Source organism: Oncorhynchus keta, chromosome 28 (genome assembly GCF_023373465.1).
Source record: "Oncorhynchus keta strain PuntledgeMale-10-30-2019 chromosome 28, Oket_V2, whole genome shotgun sequence".
NCBI classification, from domain to species: domain Eukaryota; kingdom Metazoa; phylum Chordata; class Actinopteri; order Salmoniformes; family Salmonidae; genus Oncorhynchus; species Oncorhynchus keta.
The window spans coordinates 55,962,464-55,988,265 of NC_068448.1; the positions used below are offsets into that span (position 1 = coordinate 55,962,464).

The following is a 25,802-nucleotide window of genomic DNA, read 5'->3' on the forward strand; positions in this document are numbered from 1 at the left end:
AATAGGAACCAATACTCTCCCCTTAGTTGATCAGCCTGTCAATAGGAACCAATACTCTCCCCTCAGTTAATCAGCCTGCCAATAGGAACCAATACTCTCCCCTCAGTTAATCAGCCTGCCAATAGGAACCAATAATCTCACCTCAGTTAATCAGCCTGCCAATAGGAACCAATACTCTCCCCTCAGTTGATCAGCCTGTCAATAGGAACCAATACTCTCCCCTCAGTTAATCAGCCTGCCAATAGGAACCAATACTCTCCCCTCCGTTAATCAGCCTGCCAATAGGAACCAATACTCTCCCCTCAGTTAATCAGCCTGCCAATAGGAACCAATACTCTCCCCTCCGTTAATCAGCCTGTCAATACGAACCAATACTCTCTACTCAGTTGATCAGCCTGTCAATAGGAACCAATACTCTCCCCTCAGTTAATCAGCCTGCCAATAGGAACCAATACTCTCCCCTCAGTTAATCAGCCTGCCAATAGGAACCAATACTCTCCCCTCAGTTGATCAGCCTGTCAATAGGAACCAATACTCTCCCCTCAGTTAATCAGCCTGCCAATAGGAACCAATACTCTCCCCTCCGTTAATCAGCCTGCCAATAGGAACCAATACTCTCCCCTCCGTTAATCAGCCTGTCCATAGGAACCAATACTCTCCCCTCAGTTAATCAGCCTGTCAATAAGAATCAATACTCTCCCCTCCGTTAATCAGCCTGTCAATAAGAATCAATACTCTCCCCTCAGTTGATCAGCCTGTCAATAGGAACCAATACTCTCCCCTCAGTTAATCAGCCTGCCAATAGGAACCAATACTCTCCCCTCAGTTAATCAGCCTGTCAATAAGAATCAATACTCTCCCCTCAGTTGATCAGCCTGTCAATAGGAACCAATACTCTCCCCTCAGTTAATCAGCCTGCCAATAGGAACCAATACTCTCCCCTCAGTTAATCAGCCTGTCAATAAGAATCAATACTCTCCCCTCCGTTAATCAGCCTGTCAATAAGAATCAATACTCTCCCCTCAGTTAATCAGCCTGTCAATAAGAATCAATACTCTCCCCTCAGTTAATCAGCCTCTCCTTTTATCTCCACCAACAGGGTCTGACACTAGGGATAATTATGATAAGACAACCAGCTTGATAATAGGGCCCGGTTTATACATTCCATAGAGGAGAAGGGGGTTGAGGTTGGAGACGGGTGGGGGAAGGGGGGGGGGGGGGGGGGGGGGAGAAGAGAGAGATGGAGGGGAGGGAGAACCAGCGAAAAAGGAACAGATGGAAAGTGAGAGAGGGAGAGAGAGGGAACAGAGGGAGAGCAAGGGAAGAGACAGAATAAGAGAAGGAAAAGAAAGGGAGGCAAGGAAGAAAAACTTGAGAAGAGCAGCTAGGGGCACTTAAGATGGACGTTGGTTTGACACCGTAGCTGTCAAGCTGTCACGCTGTCGTCCCCACTCCGCTCCAAGGTGGCAATTACAGGTGGTACACTAGTAGAAGACCTGATTGCTCATTTAAACCCAGAGGATCCTGAAGTACAATTAGGCCCATAATTGCAGATTACAGCAATCACATCCTTCTGATGATAATGGCTACTAGGACGCAGTGCCAATCAGCCTTCATTAAAACACAGCTAAATAGCACCTCATAAAGGCTGAATTGAATTGGATGTATGCACCCTGCTGCAGTACAAGCAAGCCGTCTTGCTTGAAAGCGGAAACGCTTTCAATCTCTCTGTTGTTCCACACAACCGTTAAAATCAATTGTATTCGTTATACCCCATTTGATGCTCATGGTTGTATGTGTATGGATGCTGGTGTGAGCATACATTATGTTCATCTGTATGGATGAAGGGTATTAAAATGGATCATTGGCCGGTGAGGTTTATTGTCTTTAGGCTGGGTTACAATGCTGCTAACAGGCCCTCCCCTTCTCTATCCAGTACAAGATAGGCCTACACTTTGCATTTCTGTTTCATTTAAATTACAAAACAGTTTATTATTTTCATATACAATTTGCCAATCAAATCCTACATCATGCAGACGAGCAAGTTATCCGAGTAATTGCTGGGGAGTACATTTCCAATATAATTGACTTGTGAGATTTGACTACTGTTATGAATAGGATTCTGTTTTGTCAAACTACCGGTAGCTACTGCACAATCAACACTGTAGCATTGGTAACACATTATCGTTACCTAGCCAAGACAAAACAGAGTTAAGAAGAAAATGTTATTTTCTGTGTATTCTACATAGCCAATGAAAGGGTGTTTGTTTCTTTGTATCGAACCTCCATGTATTGACGGCTGTCTAAATACTTCCATTATGCTCCATTATGCTCTTATCTGTTCCTTTTCATCAGACTGTTTACTGATGGAACAACACAATTAAACCACGCCGGGCAGTCCCTGTGGTGCTACTGTCACACAGTGGGCCTCAGCTGCAGTCAGACACGCACGGTTAAAAGCGAGAAACCGGTGGAGAAGGGGAAAACAACACATCTGCAAACAAAATTAATTTCACCATTTAGCTCCTGTAAAAACCTGTGATGACACATTATCTGGGTGTTGACGTGCATAGCTAGCTGCCACCCATGCCTGTAGCATGTGAGGAAGCATAACAGATTCTCAATGGTGGGAGGGAGTAGATCTGGGTTCAACTAGTATTTGTTTTTATTCCAAATACTTCAGCTGGGCTTGACTGAGATTGCCTGGAGCAATTTAACATTTACATTACATTACATTTAAGTCATTTAGCAGACGCTCTTATCCAGAGCGACTTACAAATTGGTGCATTCACCTTATGACATCCAGTGGAACAGCCACTTTACAATAGTGCATCTAAATCTTTTAAGGGGGGTGAGAAGGATTACTTTATCCTATCCTAGGTATTCCTTAAAGAGGTGGGGTTTCAGGTGTCTCCGGAAGGTGGTGATTGACTCCGCTGTCCTGGCGTCGTGAGGGAGTGTGTTCCACCATTGGGGAGCCAGAGCAGCGAACAGTTTTGACTGGGCTGAGCGGGAACTGTACTTCCTCAGTGGTAGGGAGGCGAGCAGGCCAGAGGTGGATGAACGCAGTGCCCTTGTTTGGGTGTAGGGCCTGATCAGAGCCTGGAGGTACTGAGGTGCCGTTCCCCTCACAGCTCCGTAGGCAAGCACCATGGTCTTGTAGCGGATGCGAGCTTCAACTGGAAGCCAGTCAATTTAACCAAAGAGATAGTCTCTACAAGTGCAAACCCCGCCCCTCTTGCACTCCAGGTAGGCTCAATCAAATGCTCACAGTATTTGATCAAAAAACAAATACTAGTTGAACCCAAGTTTGAAAGCGAGGTTGATATGCAAACGCAAACACACATTATGCTTTTAGGTTAATCCTCCTATACCCCACATAAAAAAAGGTTCCAGACATTGACTGACCCTGCATGTAATATGCTTACTTACTTTCTCTGAGAGCAAGCTGGGACCCCGCACCAGGGCCACAACCTGGGCCATAAACCAACCTACAAAACAACATCTTCACTTAGTCTGACCTCCCCCCTCCCTCCCCCACCTTCAGTGTTAATTCAGTGAAAATTGAGAACTATGGACTTTTATTATCACTGACTTCATGTCGGCAGAGAGGGGTGAGAGATAGGAAGAGGAAAGGAGGGAGAGGAGCGGGGTAGAGTTGAGACAAGATCAAAAGGCAAATTAAAAAATGTCAGTATGTAACTTTAATACATTTCAAAGCGTTGAGAAATGGAAATTGGAAGCACGGAGTGGAGGCTGCTGTTAGTATGGGAGGGATAGAATGAGTGGTGAATTTGTCAAGGCAGTTCAAAGGGTCTATATGCAATCTAGATTATCTTAAGGGCTTCTCCTGTTCATCCCCCACCCACATCCACCATCCTCATATCCACCATCCCTGGTTCAAAGATTCTTGGAGGACACTATGTGAATCTTGAGTACAACGATATTAAAATGCAGGGTTAATCCCTGGTACTGTGGGGGAGGCAGTTATCAGTGGCGAGGCTAGCTAATGTCCACAGCAGCAGACAACAAGTGTGTGTGTGTGTGTGTGTGTGTGTGTGTGTGTGTGTGTGTGTGTGTGTGTGTGTGTGTGTGTGTGTGTGTGTGTGTGTGTGTGTGTGTGTGTGTGTGTGTGTGTGTGTGTGTGTGTGTGGGTGTGTGTGTGTGGGTGTGTGTGCGTGGGTGGGTATATGCGTATATGCACGTGCCCTTTTCTCAGAAAGAAGATGGATTCAGCCATTGGCTGGGACTCAGTCTGAATGATTCAGCCCCTCCACAGTCAATTAGTCAGCATGATCGTTGCTGTTCGCTGCCATCCACATCAGGTGTCCTTGCTTTACAAATAACCCTCTGTCTGCATAAATCAACGCATGCATCCTAAATGGTACTCTATTCACTAAATTGTGCACTACTTTTGACCAGAGCCCAATGGGGAGTAGTGCACTAAATAAGGAATGGGGCGTCATTTGGGACGTATACAATGTCTGTAATGGCTCTCTATGAAACAAGAGCTCTCACAAAGAATAACCTGCCAGCCATTTGCGTCAGATGACTGTCCTGGCAATTAGGATGAATGTGCCGTCCGGTGGACGGTAGAGCTGTTTGGAGGAATATGAATGAGCAAGGATGGAGGGAACTGCTACTAGAAGGCATGCTACTAGAAGGCCTGTGTTTATGCATTGTGGAAAAGGTTGCAGGTTTTGTAACTTGTATGCCTCATGTGGATGTGTGTGTGTGCGTGTCTCTCTCTCAATACTTGACGTGGTATAGTCACTCTCCACCATCTGTTTCCCAGTTCTTCTACCATTGAATGAATGGAAAATAGACCAACTGGTGAATCACCAATGAAATAGCAGGGGAGATCAATTAAATATCCATATGGCACAGTCTTTACCCTGCCTACGGACTTCATTCACTCCAGTACAATGAGACTCACTCAACATCTGTCTGTGTGTTCCTTTAGCTGAAAGGTCAGAGCGAGGCCTGCATCTAGCTCTCTCTCTTTAGCTCTATCTAAAAAAAGAGAGCAGGCAGGTTGACATGCACACACACCAACTCCTCACACATTTCCTCTCTCTCGCACTCTCTTTCTTGCTGTTCAATAAAGCTGCTCTGCCGCATACTTTAGAGCCCAGCGAAAGCAGTTTCTCAGCAGGAAAAGTATGTATTTGGGAATGTGCACATACTAAAGAGACCACTGTTATCACACGAGTAGCAAAATGCAGACAGACAAGGATAGATAGAGTCACAACAGAGTAGTTATTACACTGCATGGGATGAAGCTTAGTTTTATCTTTAAGCATATTCACTGTGACAGATAGACAGAGAGCGAGAAAGAGAGAGAGAGAGGGGAAGAGAGAGAGGGAGCGAAAGGGAGAGAGAGGGAGTGAAAGGGAGCGAGAGATACTTGCAGATGCCTTTCTCTATGAGGTGACCCACAGACACAGGCTTGGTATGTTATCATATGTTGAGGTTAGTCCTATACGGTGCTTAGTCGCGGAACAGTGATCCTTTGATCTGGGAGGATTTGTCAGCTGCCAGATGGACATAATATAATGGTAGGTTTAGGTTAGATGCAATCTTCCCATAAACCCCTGCCAGTGTTAGGATCAAAGATGGTGGATAAATTAAGATCAGACATTTTTGTGAAGTCTCATGATCTGACGAAAAACAGCTCTCGCTCTGCCACCTTTCAACGCAGATGCGGAAGTGCAACATCGGCAGATGTGGTGGATTGACACGCATCCAATTCAAAAAAACAAATTTCTGTATATATTACTTAGTTTGATGCACCGGTGACTGAATTAAGGGTTCATTTTTGTTCATTGGATTTGGTTAGTTTTGCTCCAACATTCCCTCCAACATCAGTTATTTTTAAGTCTTGATTCCAATAGTTGATATTTTTCTCTAAGAGATCGTCAGTCGTATATGTTCTCTGCAAGGTTTTGTATAACTTACCGAACATATGAACATTCCCTCAAGGTTGCTCTGATGTCCAAAAGATTTCAAAATCAAAATTCCGTGATATGAAACTTTGAATTTGCATGTATTTGAAATAACTTTACAATGGTCAGTACAAAATTACTTTTTAATTCTGTAATGGAAATACATGCATTTACTGTTACCAAGTTATTTATGGTTTCTGTGCCTTTAGTTTTCCAATTTATCGGCAAATTCTGAAAAGCTATCCAAGAATTTCTCCCATAGGGTTGTGTTTCCTGGAGTGATATTGGTTCTTGTAGAATGCATTTCATTTTCTTCCATATTGTTATAGTGTTCTTAACGAGGAAGTTGTTCATGCTCTTAGCTGTATCCTTTGAAAATAGGCAGGTAAAAAGATTATGGGGGTGATCATGTGCATCTTCAATACATGTACGTGCCCATGGTTCCTCTTTAGTGCATTTAACTACGTATATGCCTCAAGTAAAAGCATTGGGCAGAGAGTTGATACAACTCCAAGTCTGGAAGGTTAAAACCACCCTCCGACTTGGGAAGACGTAAAACTTTCTATTCTATTTATTTTATTTGCTCATATAAAGTTTGTTTTGACCGAGTATACTTTTTTAAAATAATGTCTTCGGCGGGGTAATTGGTACTACCGAAAATACATATTGACTTTCATTGAACCTGCAATAAACAGCGAGTGGGGTGTCTCGCTTCCTCTTCCATCTCTGGTGTAACCCTCCCAAGGGTCCTATTGGGTCCTAAATTGGACTGGCATAGTACTGTAGAAGTCCTGAAAGATGCCTGTTTGATAAGGAACCGCCCGGAGATTCAACACTTTAAAAATATACTAAGCTGTTGGTTCTAGGGCTATTTATAATATGACTTTAAATCACAGAGGCTGTTATTCCTTATCTGATCCTATGTACTGTTGAACACTCTATCTAAAATATCAGACTGATCTGATTTCTGGCATAGACCTCAATATCTATATACAACAGAGACTTGCATTAGCCTTCAGCCATATTGCATCAATCCAAAGCTTAACTCATATTTATTCCACATCCCTGCAGACTCTCATTCATTTTCAAAGCCGCTGTATTGGTTGTGAAGACGGGGCAAGATTTCGTTAGACGACAGATCTACAGAGACGTAGAAGGAAAGATTAAATCAGCAGCATAACTGCTGGTCATTTCAGAGACATTTTTCAGTTTTTTCCTTTTCATACTCTTCAAAGGAAATCAATGCATATCAGCCGATCTGTCGGAGTTTGGCGGCAATCAAATTTCATGTGACTGACCCTGTATGACTATCACACATGCTCTCTCTGTACCTCCCACTATTCAGTCTATTCCTCTCTCTCTCGCTCCTCCCCTCCAACTATCTCTCTACCCTTCAACTCTCTCTTTTTCCCCTCCAACTTTCTCTCCCCTCCATCTCTCTCTTTGAATATCAGCCAGTGTGTTGGCCTCCTGCTTCCCAGCTCAGCAGCTCAGCAGCTCATCCAGGCCAGTGAGTAACAGCTGCAACCTGCCTGGACAGACAAAGGGTTATTACAGGCGATAATACCCTGGATTTGTGAAAAAGTGACTTCATCCATGTACCAATGTCACTGATGTGCCGACACAGTTCGCAGCCCTCTGCACCCTACCCCACTCCTGCTGAGAACTATTCCTCTATCAGTCCTAGGCATCGTCCCAAATCGCAGCCTGTTCCCTATTTAGTGCACTACTTTAAAACAGGGCTGATAAGGTTCTTGTCAAAAGTAGTGCACTGCCTAGGGAATAGGGTGCCATTTGGGACGAAGTCCTAAGGGCGATGGCAGGGTAGGGGGTGTGTGTTGGGTGAGGGCTGGTTGGTGGTAGGGGGCTTATCACCCCTTTGGGCTACACAGTAGCCTGTATAGCCCATGTGGAGAGGGACCTAAGAGGCCGCCCACAAAAGTGACTGCATGGACCAGCAGCGTGACTGGGGAGCGTGGCGGTCTGATTAGTGAGGGTAAGAGGGTATGATAGGGAGTGGGGTCGTTTGGAAGGGGGTGAGGGTGGGGGGGGAGGGGGGGGCTCAGTGCCCCGTGTGTGTATGTGCCTGGGCACGGGTCCTATTGTGAGGCCAGAAGAAACGCCTCGCCATGGGGGACCCGGTGGAGAGCTGGAGGGCCCTCGTCAAGAATAAAGAGCAGATAGGGATAAAGGAAAGAAACGGGGGATCAGGGAGACCACAGTCACCCCAAGACCCTCACAGAGACGTAGGCCTATGCACCTGCACAGTGCACCCACACACAATCAAAAGGCACATATGGACCAGTACCCTTCTGTTTCTCCCCCCTGCCCACTTTCATCAGGACTGGGGCTGTCCCCATGACACACATCGTAAAAAAAAACAACCTTTCTTTATTATAGCCAATCCCTATCTCTCTCTCTCTAATATACACTCTCTCTTTCTCTCTGAAGGGGGACTGTCAGCCTGTGAAAGCGTACGAGGGAAACAGAGTTACAGCTGTCTTGTTGGGATGAGAACATTTCCTACGCCCTTTGTGCAATGTCCACTTGTCACACTGGCATGTTGTAAATCCCTGTGTAAAGGGAATAAGATCGAACAGAACAGAAACAGCTTTTGTCTCCAAGTGTGTGTCCTTTGTGGCAGCTGCCCCTACCAAAGCGACTGAACAATAAAAATATCCCTGTAGAAAGAGAACAGGCGTCACCTCTTATAGCAAGAGGATGTGCAACGCTTAAGTGATAATGCCCTCGAAGCCGGTGTTTGGAGGATATTGGCACGGGTGTTGCTAGGCCCGAGACGAAGTCGAGGTCCGGCAAACCGTGCCAATAATTATATCCTCCAAACACCGGCTTCGAGGGCATTATCACTTTTATAGAACAGGTTACCAACATATTCAAATTATGATTGACATATTTTCATTAAAAAGGTTATTTTGATGAATTTATTTATACTATTTCATCCTTCCACAAGATATAGTCCCGACACAAATCTAGGGTTGCTACCCAGGATGGCTGGTCGTTTGTTCTACCGGTAGACGCGACCCAGTCATTCAGTCTTTTTGTTCTGTATCTATAGAGGCGACCCAGTCGTTCGTTCTATATGTTCCATTGCTATACTGGCTGGCAATGTTCTTATCCATTGCTTGCTAGCTAGCCAACTACGGGTAATGTACAGACAAGTCAAAAAGTGCATCCAGAACTGCATTTGCATTCGTTTAAGCTGTTTTCTAGTGACAATTATCTGGATACATCCATAACAATGAGCTAATGAGGTGTGATTCCGCCTGGCATAGAAAATGTGCTTACTCATCAGGACACTGTTGTTCAGAGGAGCTAGCCAATAACACAGCAAATACAATCACTTCAAACGGAAGCTGGAAAGACTGCAAACTAGCTGCACTTCGTGTTAAAGACCTCTTCATCACGGTTGACAACTCCACAATGTCAGATGGATGCAAAGAACCTTGGCGTGACTCTGGACAACGCCCTGTCGTTCTCTGCAAACATCAAAGCAATGACCCGCTCCTGCAGGTTCATGCTCTACAACATTTTATTTTTTAAATTTTTAATTTGACCTTTATTTAACCAGGCAAGTCAGTTAAGAACATATTCTTATTTTCAATGACGGCCTGGGAACAGTGGGTTAACTGCCTGTTCAGGGGGTTTGAACTCGCAACCTTCCGGTTACTAGTCCAACGCTCTAACCACTAGGCTACGCTGCCGCCCCATCCGTAGACTACGACTCTACCTCATCCAGGAAACGCCACAGGTCCTAATCCAGGCACTTTTTCTGTCCCGTCCGGACTACTGCAACTCGCTGTTGGCTGGGTTCCCCGCTTGTGCCATCAAACCCCAGCAACTTATCCAGAACGCAGCAGCCCGCCTGGTTTTCAACCTTCCCAAGTTCTCTCATGTCAACGCGCTCCTCCGCACACTCCATTGGCATCCATCCAGTACAAACCATGGTGCTTACCTACGGAATAGGAAGAGGAACTGCCCATTCTTACCTTCAGGCTATGCTCCTTACCCTACACTCCAACCCGAGCCCTCCGTTCTGCCACCTCAGGCCTTATAGCCCTTCCACCCCTACGGGAGGGCAGCTCCAAACTTTTCTCTGTCCTGGCACCCAATGGTGGAACCAGCTTCCCCCTGAAGCTAGGACAACAGTCCCTGTCCGTCTTCTGAAAAGATCTGAAACATTCCCTTTTAAACAATCCTCCTCCTCACCTCGACGCCCCCCAAATATAAAAATAAACACTCAACCAGCACTTGCACTTTATTCAAATCTCCACTGTTGAAAACAAATGTTAGTCTAAAATAAAAGTCTAGATTATTTTTATAGTGGAGATCAAGTCTATAAATTGCTTGGCTGGGATGATGAGATAGTGGATTGCGCAGTCAGATAGAACAGAGTAAATAGACCTTTTAATATCATTGCCGGTGTTAACTTGTGGAGCAGACACCGTCTGGAACGCAGTTTTAACCAATCAGCATTCAGGATTAGACCCACCCGTTGCATAATTGTGGACAGAAGGCTAAATGAGACCTTGACACAGTTCCAGAATGTCAGCCAGACCGTTCCGGTAAGAGAATAAGACATTCAGCAGATCCAGTCTGGATCTCAATCAATTATTTAACTCACCCTGCCAACATCTCATAACATCACCACTGATTCAGCCTAAAGGACATGTAGGACTAGATTCACTTCACTGTCCATTTGATGTAGAAGCTTCTCTCACAAAAAAAGTTTCAGAGAAACTATGAAAGGGCTTGTTCTGTTGCAGTTGGTGATATCACGCTAACCTCAAGGCACAGTAAGTACCTCCGATATGAAAAAAAAGGTGAGAATTTCTCTGAAGCATGACAATGAAGATTCAGTACATAAACTGGTCTGAGATCAGTAAGTGGTGCACAACATACTGCTCAAAGTCAACAGCATGTGTATGTGTTCTAAGAAAATGCATTCCCTGTCATTCAGTTAGTTAAAGACACACTCTCAAACCTTTGTGTCATTTCAGGCAGTAGTTTTTAAAGTGGCGCTCACGAGCCATAACGGGTCCCCGTTTTTTTGTGCACCACATCATCCATTTTGTGTATAACATCACCCATTTTGTGTATAACATCACCCATTTTGTGTATAACATCACCCATTTTGTGTATAACATCACCCATTTTGTGTATAACATCACCCATTTTGTGTATAACATCACCCATTTTGTGTATAACATCACCCATTTTGTGTGATATGTTCCAAATCCAATTTGTGCAATATGTTAGGATCCTGGATCTTTCACCTCATTCATTTCAGTATGTCTACATCAATACAATACACTGTAGCTAAATTAGAATCTATTTGACAGCAGAGTTCTCTGAAAACAGAGAAATCACATGTGTTAAATGAAATCGTGTGTGTTAAATGAAATCGTGTGTGTTAAATGAAATCGTGTGTGTTAAATGAAACCGTGTGTGTTAAATGAAATCGTGTGTGTTAAATGAAATCGTGTGTGTTAAATGAAATCGTGTGTGTTAAATGAAATCATGTGTGTTAAATGAAATCGTGTGTGTTAAATGAAACCGTGTGTGTTAAATGAAATCGTGTGTGTTAAATGAAATCATGTGTGTTAAATGAAATCGTGTGTGTTAAATGAAACCGTGTGTGTTAAATGAAATCATGTGTGTTAAATGAAATCGTGTGTGTTAAATGAAACCGTGTGTGTTAAATGAAATCGTGTGTGTTAAATGAAATCATGTGTGTTAAATGAAATCGTGTGTGTTAAATGAAATCGTGTGTGTTAAATGAAATCATGTGTGTTAAATGAAATAATGTGTGTTAAATGAAAATGCCATGGATCTAAAAAGAAATGTAGCTATTCTTAGACCGAAATTGCATATTCAAATTGTTGTTGGGAAAGATGATTATACCACCTTACGAGTACAGAGTGCGTCCGAAAAGCATTGCAAAGCAGAGCAAGAAATTAAAATGGATGGCATTGCTTCATACAAGATAACTTTCTGAATAGCCAACACCAGCAACTTTTCCTGAACTTTATTTCATTGGCAAAAGAAGTGAGTCATGTAGAGAGTATAGAGTAGACTAGAGCCCATGACTGACAGCTGAGTCCTCTAGAAAGAGAAAGATGAACTTTGATGTTAAGCACTGTAATCCAGCACTATTGATCGTGAGGCACCCTAACTCTGAGAGAATAGATGAGACCGCGTCAGGAGTGTGTAATGTATTCACAGCACCATATGCAGGGCTCGGAGCTCAGAGCCGGGCTCTCTGCTGACGCTTTCTCGGCTTTGAGACACAGCTCTCTCTCTCTGCATGCAAATGATTAGGACGTACTAATCACACAAAGAATCAGAGGGTCTGCATACACATACAGGCACACACACAGGCGTGCACACACACACGCACGCACGCACGCTCACACACACGCACGCTCGCAAGAGTCATGACTGTATCTGTCTGATGAAATATATGCTCTTGATATATAATAGCTATATGTGGTGTGGTAGTAAGGGTATCTAATAAATGCTTCCAATAGGGGGTCAGGAGAGATACAGTAGTAAATACATAAGGTGTGAAGGCTTCAGGGAGATGTGTTCACCTAAAAAGGCCTCAGCTCAGTTTTTATGAGGCCATCAGGCTTTCAAGACTGGTTTTATGAGATATCAGCTAACCTGACACTCTACAGGCTACAGGGAAAGTGAGCATATATAAGCTGCTTAGGCCTTCTGTATAACACCAGACGCTATTAAACTGCTTTATAGAGATGACTACCCAAATACCTGATCTAAGGTCTGAAAAACAGAAATGTTCTTAAATGGTTCTTCTTCAGCTCGGTTCCCTGGAGAACTCTTGCCCGATAAAGACCCTTTGAGTTAAGTGTGGGGTTCTTGGCGTGGCATCTACGGTTCTTCAGAATTCTAAAGGGTTCTTGGAATGTATGGAAGCCTGCAGATGTGTCCCTTTCATAGCACACAGCTACTTTGCCAGTGTTAAATAGTGTAGATTTTTCAGTGTAACATTTCTAGTGTTGAGTCAAGAGTTAAAATGACACCATAAAGATTTAAATTAACACTCAGTGGTGTAAAAGAACGCCTGTGTTGGTGTTCATAACCAGAGTTGAACCAAAACCACGGCCGTCGTTATCATATTTCCCAGCATGCTCTATTGCAGGTTGATTTTTACAATTGTTTGTTTCAATATCTATGTTTTTGCATGTATATTGAGTGATTCATTAAAGGGCCTCATTGTCAAAATCCCTAAGTATCCCTTTAAGATGGTGAAATGAAAAGTCACCACCATCGCAGGTTGTGGTAAATACCACTCAACAGCAGCACACTAGAGACAGAAGGAGAAGTTTCCGGAAGGTTGGCTAGGCAACCATCAGCACTTAGACAATGAGGAGCCGAGAGGATCTAGCGGCAAGTCTGGATGCCTGGAACGCCTGAAGGGCCTCATTGAAGTATCCCTTTAAGATGGTGTGAAAAGTCGCAGGTTGTGGTGTGTTTGTGTGTGTGTGTGTGTGTGTGTCTGTGCCTGTGTGTGTGTGTGTGTGTGTGTGTGTGTGTGTGTGTGTGTGTGTGTGTGTGCGTGTGCGTGTGCGTGTGCGTGTGCGTGTGCGTGTGTGTGTGTGTGTGTGTGTGTGCCATGAGCGCCGAGGACGAAACAGGATGCCAAGTTTTGCTGAAGTTTTAACTGCTTGCTAAATGAGAGAGCGTAAACTCAGAAGAGAGAGGGATCGGGCCAAGCTAATGGCTTTAGCAAGCTGTAACGAGAGGGAGGAAGAGAAGCAATTGGGGCTGAGAATAGAGGAGAGAAGAAAGGAGTTGGTTTCAGCAGGTCCTTCAAGTTCCTTGGCTCCTAGGCGCCTTTGGTTTCTTCATCCCTTGGTTTCTTCCTTCCTTGGTTTCTTCATTCCTTGGTTTCTTGGTCGCAGCCCATATTCATCTCAGAGGAAATGATCTCTCGAGAGCTTCTCTACCTCCAACGCGGCTCCCTTGCCAGGTCCGTCTGCGCTCAGCTCACCACACAGCTGCTTGACCCTCTATTAACTCACAACTTCGCCAGACAGTGTAACTTTCCCTTTACTACAGATGCCGTGCCCGATGTTTTACTATTTCATCCTTCAGCTGTTCTTTCCTTCTCTCCTTCCTGGAACTCTGGAATGCCCGCCTGCCGGTTGGCAGCTCATTTGAGAAACACAAATGTGTTGAATCCAGTAGTGCCCTCGTTACAGTAGCAGAAAAGCAGGGACAGGATGGGGGAATGAAGAATTCTGAGCGGGAGTTCATTACTAAAAGGAATACCTGGGATGGTAAAAGTAATTATTTCCTTTCTGTGTTAATGGAGAATGTGCTGCCTTGCTCCTTAGTGAAGCCAACAAGCATATGAAATACATGCCAGTCTCTCTTTAGCCTCATCTCACATTTCAAGAGGTTTGCAATTTTACCTTCTGATGCAGACCAACGAATGGGGAATGAGATTTAGATTGTCTGAATCTTGTTCTCTAGAGTATGTGCGAGGCCATCTTTCACTGCCAGGGCCACATAATCAGACTGCCCGTGTCCCAAATAGCACCCTATTCCCTATATAGTGCACTACTTTTTCACCAGGACCAATAGGGCTCTAGCCAAAAGTAGTGCACTATGAAGGGAATGAGTGCCATTTGGGTCGAAGCTAAGAATAATCAGACTGACGAAGCAATTATAGTGCACTTAATGCAAAGAGATCAGATGGGAGATTTGCATGTGAAAGGATGGAAGTGTCCACTCGAGGCTACGAGAGTATGCATGCATTTGACCTCGCACTCAATGGCTCTCTGGCAAAGCCTATACTGAACCACCAGAGAAATAGGCCGGGAGTCACTAGCGCCCTACCAGCAGAATTAAAGCTATTGGATTTAAAATGGGCCTGAGTGATGGTATGTTGCCATACATTACTGACAGTATATGAAAATTAATGTAATATTATTTGACATCTGGTGTATGATTTACTATGGGAGGATTTCTGGCTATTTTGGACGGCTTATCCGTCTAGGTTCCTTACTAGCCATATATCCCAGCTGCATCCCAACTGCCACCCTATTCCCTATATAGGGAATGGGTGCCATTTTTGGGATGCAACCCCCATTTACAGTCCCATTATCAGGCCTAATAAGCTGAGCAGATATCCTGCCGTCTGTTAGTGTAGTGGCTACGCCACAGGTCTGTGCCTGGCTGCCTGCCTGGCCGGGCTCTCAGCTCTCCAAGGCCTGTACCTGTAAAGTATCTAATTTACTCGACCACAAATTCATACAGCGCAGACATTCAGTTCCCCAAATGTCAATGGCTGCCGCCAGGAGCCGCAAGGAGCAGTGAATTATTCAGAATTCCAGGCTCCCCTATTACTCCACAACCCATCTTTACCATCACACCCTGCCGACACACACGCACACACGCGCACACACACACGCGCACACACACACACACACACACACACACACACACACACACACACACACACACACACACACACACACACACACACACACACACACACACACACACACACACACACACACACACACACACACACACACACACACACACACACACACACACACTCTCCATCAGCCCTATACTTCCACCCGCTCCTCCTCGCCCCCTTCTGCTAGCGCCACATCCTCACATTCATTATTAAAGAGAGGCACCCCACCAGGACATCAGTCAGTCAGAGCCAGGCCAGAGCCAGGGCTGGGGCCACTTTAAACAATAACAATATTGATAGTGGGAGTAATAAAGCAGAATTAAAAAGATGGATCCCAATGATTTTGCTCACGACACAGCTGGTCCCAGGCCCTAAGTGCCCTGAGGGAGGGGTGGGGTGGGGAGGGTGGGTGGTAAGAGTCCCGGGGAGAGGAGAGGGAAGGAGGTGGGGTGGGTTTTGAGAGGTACTGGGGAGAGGAGGTTAGCAGAGGAGTGGAGGAGAGAAGACGAGGAGGTGGTGAGAGTCCTGTGGAGAGGAGGGAAAGAGAGATAGTAGAAGAGGTGGAGAGGAGGAGTGTCACCCCCTCCTCCTCCTGGCGAGGCCTCCACTGACGATCCCCCCATTATTGAATTAGGCCCAGAGCCCTCTTATGGGACCCAGTAAGATGGAAGAGGGTGGGGTCAAAGGTCACGACCCCTGGTAATGGCCACACTGAGGGGCAGAGCAGAAAAAGCCTCCAAGGCGGGGGCATCATTTCAATTACGTTATCAATGTTGTGTAGTAATCAATAGGCAGGTCAGAAGGTTGGCAGATCGCTACAGACAGATGGGAGGAGTCATAGTGTTAAAGGAGAATCTTAGTCAAAAGGACAATAATCCATTTCTGTCTTGTTTTTCGGACAATGCTTGCATGTATTGATATCCTATTCATATCCATAAAAATAACATGAGAGTGAAGTCGCTAAGCAGATGGCATCTTATATAGAGCGTGAATGAACAGGCCTGATTCATTTAGATTAAAACAAATATATATATCTGACACCTTTCATGTTGCCTAATTTCAGTCAAATGAAACGTAGCCTATTTACATGTAGTTTACACGCCCATTGTAAAAATTAAAAATACATTTTATATATGTATATATATATATATTACCACTATCTTCCTTCAACCTCTGTGCCTTACATATGTTAATATCTCTTTACTCCTGACCTCCACATTCAAGCAGTCATTATCAAACCACTGTGACAAAATGTTCAGCAGTCACAGCCGTGATCTATGGCCACAGCTCCTTTCTGCCCTAATGATGTCATATCGACGGCTTTAAACTCCCAGAGATGGGTCTGCGACCCAAACGGCACCATATTCCCTATATAGTGCACAGCCCTATTGGCCCTGGTCAAAAATAGTGCACTAAATAGGAGGGCCATTTGGGACACATGCCATGGTTAAGAGACAATGAGCCTGGCTGGGACTGACTCAGACTGTCACTAGGGTTAATGCCAGAGCACATCCATCATCTCACATCAGCAATCAATCAATCACACAGTAACTGACAGACAGGACCTCTAGATTACATGTCTCTACTATGATTATTAGCTCAATTACCTTGAGCTATATGTGACCGTCATCCTAAACAGCCTCATTCACAGTCAACAAAGAGGCCATGGAAAGGCCATCACCATCAGAATAAATAAGGTCTGGAATTAATTGAGTTAAAAAATATATATCTTATTGAGTAGGATAATGAGGCTGGATAGATAGAAGCATACAGCATGTTTTTAAAACAAAATAGTTCATTTGCATGTGTTATTTCTTTATTTTACCTTTATTTAACTAGGCAAGTCAGTTAAGAACAAACTCTTTATTTCAATGACGGCCTAGGAACAGTGGGTTAACTGCCTTGTTCAGGGGCAGAACAACAGATTTGTACCTTGTCAGCTCGGGGATTTGACCTTTCAACCTTTTGGTTACGAGATCAACACTAACCACTGGGCTACACTACCTTTCAATGTTTTGGGGTCACTTAGAAATGTCCTTATTTTTGAAAGAAAAAAACATTTTCTGTCCATTAAAATAACATCAAATTGATCAGAAATACAGTGTAAACAGTGTTAATGTTGTAAATGACTATTGTAGTTGGAAACGGCAGATCTTTAATGGAATATATACATAGACGTACAGAGGCCCATTATCAGCAGCCATCACTCCTGTGTTCCAATGGCACATTGTGTTAGCTAATCCAAGTTTATCATTTTTAAAGTCTAATTGATCATTAGAAAACCATTTTGCAATTATGTTAACACAGCTGCAAACTGTTGTCGTGATTAAAGAAGTAATAAAACTGGCCTTCTTTAGACTAGTTGAGTAACTGGAGCATCAACATTTGTGGGTTCGATTACAGGCTCAAAATGGTCAGAAACAAAGACCTGTCTTCTGAAACTCGTCAGTCTATTCTTGTTCTGAGAAATGAAGGCTATTCCATGTGAGAAATTGTCAAGAAACTGAAGATCTCTTACAATGCTGTGTACAGAACAGAGCAAACTGTCTCTAACCAGAATAGAAAGGGGAGTGGGAGGTCCCGGTGCACACCTGACCAAGAAAACAAGTACATTAGAGTGTCTAGTTTAGAGTCACAAGTCCTCAACTGTCAGCTTCATTAAATAGTACCTGCAAAACACCCGTCTCAACGTCAACAGTGAAGAGGCGACTCCGGGATGCTGGCCTTCTCTGCAGAGTTGCAAAGAAAAAGCCATATCTCAAACTGGACAATAAAAATAAAAGACTAAGGGCAATTTCTCCAAAAAGTACGATCTTTGTCCCCATGTGCAGTTGCAAATCGTAGTCTGGCTTTTTTATGGCGGTTTTGGAGCAGTGGCTTTTTCCTTGCTGAGCGGCCTTTCAGGTTATGTCGATATGGAACTCGTTTTACTGTGGATATAGATACTTTTGTACATGTTTCCTCCAGCATCTTCACAAGGTCCTTTGCTGTTGTTCTGGGATTGATTTGCACTTTTCGTACCAAAGTACGTTCATCTCTAGGAGACAGAATGTGTCTCCTTCCTGAGCGGTATGACGGCTGTGTGGTCCCATGGTGTTTATACTTGCGTACTATTGTTTTGTACAGATGAACGTGGTACCTTCAGGCATTTGGAAATTGTTCCCGAGGATAAACCAGACTTGGCTGATTTATTTGGATTTTGTCAAGCAAAGAGGCACTGAGTTTGAAGGTAGGCCTTGAAATACATCCACAGGTACACCTCCTATTGACTCAAATGATGTCAATTAGCCTATTAGAAGCTTCTAAAGCCATGACATAATTTTCTGGAATTTTCCAAAATGTTTAAAGGCACAGTCAACTTAGTATATGTAAACTTCTGACGCACTGGAATTGTGATACAGTGAATTATAAATGAAATCATCTGTCTGTAAACAATTGTTGGAAAAATTACTTGTGTCAAACACAAAGTAGATGTCCTAGCCGTTAACAAGACATTTGTGGAGTGGTTGAAAAACAAGTTTTAATGACACCAACCTAAGTGTATGTAAACTTCCGACTTCAACGGTATATTACCAGTAAGTAATTTATTATAAAACCACATGCATATGAATGATTTTATTTTCCTTTTATTTATCAAGCTGAGCTTCATGACATTGCAGCAAGGCTAAGCTACGTAGGGATTCAGTTCTATTTGTCTTTTGGCCTCACAAAGAGATAAAGAGGGACCATAACTGTCAGAGCAGTCAAAGAGAAAGCATTGAGGTCAGTCGTGCCAGCTTCCAGACAAGCTTTTAGTCTTAGGAAGAGGATATGGCAGCTCTCCCAATGACCAGTCGCCCAGCTCTTAACAGATGACCCTCAGAGAGGCGGCAGTTAAACCAGGAATCAAGGTCTCGCTGGTCATTTATATACGTGTGTGTGTGTGTGTGTGTGTGTGTGTGTGTGTGTGTGTGTGTGTGTGTGTGTGTGTGTGTGTGTGTGTGTGTGTGTGTGTGTGTGTGTGTGTGTGTGTGTGTGCGTGCGTGCGTGCGTGCGTGCGTGCGTGCGTGCGTGCGTGCGTGCGTGCGTGCGTGCGTGTGTGTTCCGCGCGTGTGTGTGTGTAAAAGTCGGATTGAAGGTCATTTAGATACCTGCTCCGGCCTTGTCTGGCCCGGCCTAGCATGGACTGTTGTTTCTGCTAAGCCTTGATGGGATTTCAGCAGCTAACAGCGTAACTTTAGAGGGGCTTTGTCTGCAGGAGGGATCTACACAGAGAGATCTGATAAAGTTTCCCAGTACTTTTCACCAAAGACCTAATAAGGATGACATGGCTTTAAGCTACCAAACTGTCACCATTGCACTGTGATGTGTGTTTTTTTTATGTCTCTTCTCTTTCCTGCAGGTGCTTTCTACGCAAGTCCATTCTGTCTTTACCCTGTTTAGGACTGGGGTTCTGCGAGCCAACAGCCAATGAAATTGCAGGTCGCCAAATACAAATCAATAGAAATCTCAGAAATCAAATTTCTCAAACATACAAGTATTAGGCACCATTTTAAAGATACAATTCTCGTTAATCGAGCCACAGTGTCTGATTTCAAAAATGCTTTACAGTGAAAGCTCCACAAACGATTATGTTAGGTCACCACCAACTCACAGAAAAACCCAGCCTTTTTTCCAGCCAAAGAGAGGAGTCACAAAAAGCACAAATAGAGATAAATTTAATCACTAACCTTTGATCTTCATCAGATGACACTCATAGGACTTCATGTTACACAATACATGAATGTTTTGTTTTATAAAGTTCATATTTATATCAAAAAATCTAATTTTACATTGGCGCATTAAGTTCAGTAGTTATAAAACCTGCGGTGATTGTGCAGAGAGCCACATGAATTCACAGAAATGCTCATTATAAATGTTGACGAAAAAGGCCTCCTGGGTGGCGCAGTGGTCTAGGTCTGGTCTGGTCTGTGCCACTAGAGACTCTGGGTTCGAGCCCAGGATCTGTCGCGGGCCGGACGCAGTGCATGCTAACCAGGTCGTGCACGGTGTTTCCTCCGACACATTGGGGGTAAAAAAGGGGGTAAAATTAAAAAAAAATCAATGTTGATGAAAATGTAAGTGTTATGCATGGAACTTTAGATACACTTCTCCTTAATGCAACGCTGTGTCAGATTTCAAAAAAACTTTACGTAAAAAGCATAATCTGAGAATGGCGCTCAGAGCCCAAACCAGCCAGAGAAATATCACCCATGTTGGGTAGTCAACATTAGTCATAAATAGCATTATAAATATTCACTTACCTTTGATGATCTTCATCAGAATGCACTCCCAGGAATCGCAGTTCCACAATAAATGCTTGTTTTGTTCGATAATGTCCATCATTTATGTCCAAATAGCTTCTTTTGTTAGGGCATTTGGTAAACAAATCCAAAAGCGCGTTCTGGTCCAGTCGGACGAAAAGTTCAAGAAGTTATATTACAGGTCAAAGAAACTTGTCAAACTAAGTATAGAATCAATCTTTAGGATGTTTTTATCATAAATGTTCAATAATGTTCAAACCGGAGAATACCATTGTCTGTAGAAAAGCAATGGAACGAGAGATACCTCTCATGAGAAATGCGCATGACTGAGAACGAGGCTGCTGACCGGACCCCTTAGTCAAATAACTCTCATCCGGCCCCCCTTCACAGTAGAAGCTTGAAACAACGTTCTAAAGAGGGTTGACATCTAGTGGAAGCCATAGGAAGTGGAAAATAACCCATATCCCACTGTGTATTCGATAGGGGTGAGTTCAAAAACTACAAACCTCAGACTTCCCACTTCCTGTTTGGATTTTGTCTCAGGGTTTTGCCTGCCATATGAGTTCTGTTATAATCACATACATCATTCAAACAGTTTCAGAAACGTCAGAGTGTTTTCTATCCAATACTAATAATAATATGCATATGTTAGCATCTGGGACTGAGTAGGAGGCAGTTCACTCTGGCCACGCTATTCATCCAAAAGTGAAAATGATGTCCCCTATTTTTAAAAAGAATAGCAGTTATCAGACAAGCAGATCACAGTGTAATCTCTTCTAATCCTTTAATTCAACCACTTCTACTGCTAGTAAAACACACAGAGACAGACAGACAGACAGACAGACAGACAGACAGACAGACAGACAGGCAGGCAGGCAGGCAGGCAGGCAGGCAGGCAGGCAGGCAGGCGGACGGACGGAAATCAAGAGAGTCAGACAGACAGAAAGAGAAGAGAGATAAAGAGAGAGATGGAGAGAGAGAGAGAGCGAGACAGCGAGAGAGAAAGAGTGAGAGGGAAAAAGAGAGAGAGAAAAGGAGAGAGAGACAGACAGACAAAGACAGACAGGCAAGCCAACAGAGAGAGAGAGAGAGAGAGAGAGAGAGAGAGAGACAGAGCAAGACAGAGAGAGAGCGAGACAGAGAGAGAGCGAGACAGAGATAGTGTGAGACAGAGAGACAGAGAGAGAAGGAGAGAGACAGACAGAGCGAGATGGACAGACAGACAGACAGACAGACAGACAGACAGACAGACAGACAGACAGACAGACAGAGAAAGAGCAAGACATAGAGATAGAGAGAGAGCGAGACAGAGAGCGAGACAGAGAGCGAGACAGAGAGAGACAGAGCGTGGCATCATTAACTATGAGCTTACACAGTATGTTCGCGTTCGGAATCACAGAATAATTTGACTTAAGTTCTTACATTACGATTCAACTCTGAAATGGAGGTAAACTCCATCTGTTATTCAACAGCCATTATAAGAACAAAACTTGGGCTTCTCAAAGAAGGGTTCTCAGAAGATAGAGAGATGTGTACATTAAGTGGGGCTCCACCACTTCACTGCTATGTATGGTGATGTAAGAGGAGCTGTCTGAAACAACTAACTCAGTATCCTGGGTATACCTGCATCTGTTCTCTCACCACACTAAATAATACTAACTTCAAAACACCCACCCCATCACAGTACTGTACATTCCCTTCACAATTTGCACAACATCAGGTTTTTTAAGAAGACCCTATGGACAAACTGTTGTGAAAGTGTGAAAGAACAGCCTTGAAATATCCATGTCGGGTTAGATAAGAGGGCTAAAATGGCTCAACTTCTTGCCAGAGGTTTCAGACTTCACTTAAGCAAAGTTGAAGAGGAGAGGAGTTGGAAGTGGAGTGTGGCTATGACACATGGAACATTGTCACCTGCAGGAGGCTGGTGGAATGGGGGGGGCAGAGGTTAAAGAAGAAAAACTCCCATGACTGAAACTTCAAGTCGACTTCATATAGATTGTGCGGGGAAAAGATAACCTCCCCTTTCATGTAAGAAAGTCATGGCCATTGTGCTTTTAGGGAAAGAGGATAATGTTGTCTATGTATTAAACTGAAAGTTTGGCCAATTCCAGTCCCCTCCCTTGTATGTACGTTGAAGTAAATGATTGATACATCCAGAAATATTGGTCAAAATGATGTTTAAATTATTTTAACATATGGGACCATGGCATTTGCAACGCAAGGCTTGTGGGTTCGATTCCCATGGGTGACCAGTATGACAAAGTACAACAACGTATGCACTCACTGTAAGTCGCTCTGGATAAGAAAAAAAAAAATATATATATATATATACAGCATATCCATATTATCACCTGTAGCCCAACTGATGAAGCATAGTGGCTATAAAATGTACAAAGGCTGAAGAATGAGTTTAATCCCACTGGACACAACATCCTGATTGTTATCATTTTATTTACTCCAAAAAATATTTGTTGTTTGTTTCTATTACAAAATGAACCCCCGGTTGTAGAACTGCACGTGTAAAACAATGCCACACGTGTAATTGAAGTACTTGAGAAATATAAGTGGCAGCGTGTAAAACTGGCATCCCTTTCTTTTTTCCAACAAAGGCCAAGACGACTTTCAAAATGCGTTTTCCAGAACTGCTTTTAATATACATTTTTTCCAGAAGTCCAGAAGAGTGTTTTCCCACTGTTGCATTAAGGGTTGTTGTACACTGCTTGTCAGAATACAATGTTCCCTCCTATGCCTCTTGCAACTTGAATGCGCCCCGAGAGGAATATTTATCTCACATAGAACACGCAACAACAAGCCGACGAGGTAAATAGGAAGACTATTCTGCTATAGGGTTGTCTGATTTTGTTTCAGCAACAACATTACATGGGGGAAAAAATCGTAGCAGTGGAAAGTTCCATCCTGAGTGATAAAGTCGAGGCTTTGAATGACTTCACCAACAACTACAGCAGGCTACACACAGCTGTCTGAGCTGAGCGCTGCTGTGGTGCGCATTATAGACTATTTCATTCCCTTCATCTGATAATCGGAGTGACATCAACAATCATGCATGTCAGTTCAGTGCGCACAGCATAACAGAGAAAAAAAAACATTTGGCAAATATTTATCTGGGAATATGTTTCGTAACAAACGGACATGCTTTTTTGAATTTATTGCGGATCAACAAAAACGACCTCCGCAGAATCCATATGACCGGAGAGCCATCACAGTGACGGAGAACTTGGAGGGTATTAAGGGAAGCCAAGCTACTGTACTCTTCCCAGCTCTCTCCAACAAGAGTCAGAGGATTAGCCAACTAAACTCTGACCCCTAAATAGAAAGACCGTGGGTCCTAACACAGATGGGGGCTGGCTGACTGGCTGGCTGCCTGTATTTGAACTCCTCAAGAATTAAGACAGACTCCCCCACACAAAGACAGAGACACGCACACCCTAAATCCCTCATTAACCCCCACCCCCCAGCTTGTGGGGCCATCAGATGACCAGGTGGCGAATCGCATCTCTGCATGTCTGGCAGACATATCAGTGTGGATGACGGATCACCACCTCAAGCTGAACCTCAGCAAGACGGAGCTCCTCTTCCTCCCGGGAAGGACTGCCCGTTCCATGATCTCGCCATCACGGTTGACAACTCCATTGTGTCCTCCTCCCAGAGCGCTAAGAACCTTGGCGTGATCCTGGACAACACCCTGACGTTCTCAACTAACATCAAGGCGGTGTCCCGTTCCTGTAGGTTCATGCTCTACAACATCCGCAGAGACGACCCTGCCTCACACAGGAAGCGGCGCAGGTCCTAATCCAGGCACTTGTCATCTCCCGTCTTGATTACTGCAACTCGCTGTTGGCTGGGCTCCCTGCCTGTGCCATTAAACCCCTACAACTCATCCAGAACGCCGCAGCCCGTCTGGTGTTCAACCTTCCCAAGTTCTCTCACGTCACCCCGCTCCTCCGCTCTCTCCACTGGCTTCCAGTTGAAGCTCGCATCCGCTACAAGACCATGGTGCTCGCCTACGGAGCTGTGAGGGGAACGGCACCTCAGTACCTCCAGGCTCTGATCAGGCCCTACACCCAAACAAGGGCACTGCGTTCATCCACCTCTGGCCTGCTCGCCTCCCTACCACTGAGGAAGTACAGTTCCCGCTCAGCCCAGTCAAAACTGTTCGCTGCTCTGGCCCCCAATGGTGGAACAAACTCCCTCACGACGCCAGGACAGCGGAGTCAATCACCACCTTCCGGAGACACCTGAAACCCCACCTCTTCAAGGAATACCTAGGATAGGGTAAGTAAGGGTAAGTAATCCTTCTCACCCCCCTTCTCTCCCCCAACAAGATTTAGATGCAAGTGGCTGTTCCACTGGTTGTCATAAGGTGTATGCACCAATTTGTAAGTCGCTCTGGATAAGAGCGTCTGCTAAATGACTTAAATGTAAATGTAAATGTAATCAGAACAAAAGCATTTGTGGGAGTCCTTTAATTACAGGGCCTGTGTTTGTATTTCTCTACAGAGCTTAGGAACAATGGAGGGTTTTGGTAAGCCTAAACCGGCTCTGTTAACCTAGGTTAACAGATATCCTCCAGGTAAGGCTCGGACAAACACTGAAACAAGTGGTGAAGAGAGGCAGCCAATGGGGATCCAGGCATTGAGGATCATCGTAGGACCGTAATCATGGCGACCGCCAGGTAATTGAGCTGCTGATAGAGATCTGTTAGTCCAAACAAAGGGGCAAAGGTCTTGGAGTTCTTTCATTTAAAATGCTTCAGTGAATAACAGTTATTTTCAATTAATGATTTTTTATAGATTAGCTATTTTCATGTGAAAATCTCAGTTTTAATATATCTTTATTTGGGTTTCCAGGTACATTCAGGCCAAAGAGTTCAATCTTGGTTTCTCATGGTCTGAGAGTCCTTGAGGTGCCTTTTGGTAAACTCCAAGCGGGCTGTCATGTGCCTTTCACTGAGGAGTGGCTTCCGTCTGCCCACCCTATATAGACAGGTGTTTGCCTTTTCCAAAACATATCCAATCAATTGAAATTACCACAGGTGGACTCCAAGTTATAGAAACATCTCAAAGATGATCAATGGAA

The 25,802-nt window shown here is 44.1% G+C and overlaps 1 protein-coding gene across 5 annotated transcripts in view; it reads right to left on the reverse strand.

The window, feature by feature from the left end:
* LOC118361156 (partitioning defective 3 homolog) overlaps positions 1–25,802 on the reverse strand; it is a 592,408-nt gene that overhangs the window by 39,258 nt on the left and 527,348 nt on the right. The window lies entirely within an intron of this gene.